This window comes from Varroa destructor, unplaced genomic scaffold (genome assembly GCF_002443255.2).
Source record: "Varroa destructor unplaced genomic scaffold, Vdes_3.0 BEIS01000001.1, whole genome shotgun sequence".
Taxonomy (NCBI): domain Eukaryota; kingdom Metazoa; phylum Arthropoda; class Arachnida; order Mesostigmata; family Varroidae; genus Varroa; species Varroa destructor.
This window is the reverse complement of record NW_019211454.1, coordinates 43,868,353-43,871,661: the sequence shown is the minus strand read 5'-3', so window position 1 is coordinate 43,871,661 and position 3,309 is coordinate 43,868,353.

Here is a 3,309-nt window from a genome sequence, read left to right as displayed (position 1 = left end):
ATATATAGATAGATAGATGCTTGTGTCTCTCTGGGAGCTGTTATCGGCATTGTTGTTGTTGTCATTAATTCTTTGAGAGCACTACTTTTAATGCTGAAACACCACTGTGTTTGAGTACGTGTTTTTTGCTTTGCCCTGACTACCGCCTACGCGTCATTTTGCAATGTGTTGGTCGTTACACTATGTGCGATCACTCTACTGCTTCTGTCAGTTGTCATCGTCATCGGTGGCCCATATTAACCCACTTTAGCACGTACTTTCCTCTCGCTGAGGATCAACGCCGATTACGTTACTGTGCAACTTTTTTTTTCTATACTGTATTAGCCTCATAGTGTTTCTTCCGTGGTTGTGCCTGCTTTACCGATAAGCTATAGTGAATGAACAAATTGTATACTACGCATTTTTCGGCAACGGAAAGCTTGGAGACGTCCCAGAAGGAGGCTAGCTTATTGGAGGTACTGGTAATTTCAACTGATATAAAAGGAAGCAAAATGGTAACGTCTTTTCCGAGCTATTATTTTATGTCGCTCCGTCAATACACGTAGATACGTGCGTGCATTGACAGACGGTGTCATGCCTCGAGACGGGTACGGGGCGTAAAGATACGGTGTCGCATCACCGATCACGGTACGTGTTGCTGTGAGCTTGAAACGCTGTTAGATGGGCAGAAGCTGCTACACAGGGTGCGCCTGTTGCAGGGGTCACGCGGAGTACTTTATCGTAATGTTTTGCGGGAAGGCGCCACCAGAACACTGGGAACTGAAGAGAATGGTGTTTTTAATAACATGTCACTCAAAGGATCAACATTTGGTAAGCGCGTCATGGCAATGCGTGGATTTGAACTAATGTATTAAGATTTAGCCAAGATAATATTCTGCTTGTGGCCTGTTTATATTTTTTTTCGTTGTTGATGTGAGTAAGCTTGTCAGTAACAGATCGGTCAGCACACATCAACTGGAGTCGATAAAGGCTTTCTAGCTATACTTCTGTATATCCCGATTTTAGCATCTTAGGTGCGTTATTTAAACAATTGGATAAATAGAGTACTTTGCTATACGTGCTTTGTGTGCATGGTTAACAAACGTCTCAACTTGAATAGTCAGTAACTTGAACAGGCATCAATTAAATAGTTGTTAATAATCACCGTTCAAATGATTGAAACACGACAAATGGCGGACCTACGAATTATTAGCTTGTTACGAGGCAACGCTGTACAATCGGATCGTGCGGATCCGCAACTAGTTCAAAATGAAGATGCCCTACTCAAACCGCTGCAGTCACACTTGTCTCAAATGCAGCAGCGAGCATGTAGGACACGGTATTTTCTATAACAGAACGATTACAGTAAAACGAAAATCTCTCAACAATAAAAGAAGGTATTTTTAATTCTTATCTCGAAACACTCAGGTTAGCCGTTGTCGTGGTACGCTCAAACATGTGAATTTGACGGGAAAAAAAAAATCCAGTGACGCGCATAGATGGTCTCCATTTTCATAACGTACTATAGCAGACAGCTCGGTAAGCGGACTAATAGGCTGGCGAAGGTTTTCAACGTAAATTATTTCTCCACTGAGCACTGAAGCTTCTGAGAACTAGACAAATATGACGGAACAACGGGCCGTCTTCGGAATGGATGCATCTGTATGGGAAACGATAAGTACCGTCCGCAGGTTGCCTGCATTGTCAATCAACAGAGTGCGCGCAGTTAATACTGTCGTTTTGCCGATGAGTGCCGCTCACGTTTGCTATCTGCCATTATCATTTATCAGACGCAGAAGGGTATGGGGGTAAATTAGGAGTTTGGCTCGTCAGGATCGAGATGAAACTAGATGAGTAACAGTATAGTTATGGTTGTAATAGAGTTGAAATTGCGAGCGCAACACAAGTAGAAGAACTGTTGAAAGCGTATCACTTCGTCTACCTGGTTAGCGACTATAAGGGTACGGGTGGGTCAGTTACAATGCGTGTGTCCTATTATCCTACAGTCCTGCTGTATTCGTTGTCGTCAGTCACAGCTCCGACAAAGTCGATGTCAATTTCCTTCCCCATCAATTCATTAGTCGTCATCACGAATCATTTCGTGCTCTTCAATGAATCTTCTCTTCTTGGCCATCAAATCATGTTCATTGGAAATAGGTCACAGGGTATATGATTGCAACTCGTTTCCTTTTGTTCACTCACGACTGCCTCCGTACGACCGCAGTTAGTGCACGAAATAGCATATTGTTTTACTAAATGAACTTGCTTATTATTACTAATATCGGTAAGTTGTTCTTCTTCTTCTTCATAACGAAACATACGTGTACGGGGTATGAGTTGTGTTTGTGTGTGTCGGGATCACAATAATGTCCGAATTCCTCGCCGGTCTTGAGGGGGCACACAGTGAGCTGGCTATAGCATTGTATCGTCTATTTCTTTTGTCACTTTGTGCTCGCAGCATTTGCCTTCGGTCTATTTATTGTATAATAGCTATGGATACAGCGGGGTTCAGCTTCTTTGCTAACAAAAAATTCAGTGGGCTGTGACGGATAGAGGTCTGTTAGCTGAACTGGGGAGCAAAATCTAGTGAGGGGCTAATGAAGTGGAGAGAAGGATTCTTGTTTTTCATTTTCTCTCTAGAAGAGGAAAAAGGAGATGAAGTGCGGCGCTCGTATGTGCGATCGATCAAGATATCGCCACTAATCGGCAACAATGCTACAATAACCGTGTATAACAATAATAGCTTGAATTTTACTGAGCAATCGTTCATTGTTATGTGGGGACTCTCTGTCGTAAATTGAAGGCAGCTAGCCAGCCAGCCAGCCAGCCAGCCAGCCAGCCAGCTTGTTTCGCTTGCTTTTTTTCATGGTAGCATTAGGAATAGTAATCATAAAGAGCTTCCGGACACAGTGGTGGTATGTAGCTAAGCCGACTTCCCACTGTCAAATCGATTGATGATCGGCCGATTCATGCGCGTATGGGCCAGGCTCCCGGCAATAGCTTGTTGCTCTGTACGACTTTTAAGGGAAACAGCACCATATGATAGATTTCCTTAAAATAGAGGAAGGTCGCGCTTCAGTAGGGCAATAAAGGTGTATGTAGTACGATGGTGTAACCATCAACACCCGTGCGGTGAGAACCAGAGTAATAATTAAGTACAGATAATTAGAATCACCGTTATATTAAGCAATATTCGACACGCGCATTGATCTAAAATCTCTTTCGTTCTCACTTGGTCTACTTCTTTTCTAGAATCTTTTGTTGAACATGATAAACTCTAGCGCGAATATAGCGTCGTCCGTCGCGTTCAGGAATTACGAATACGGCAGA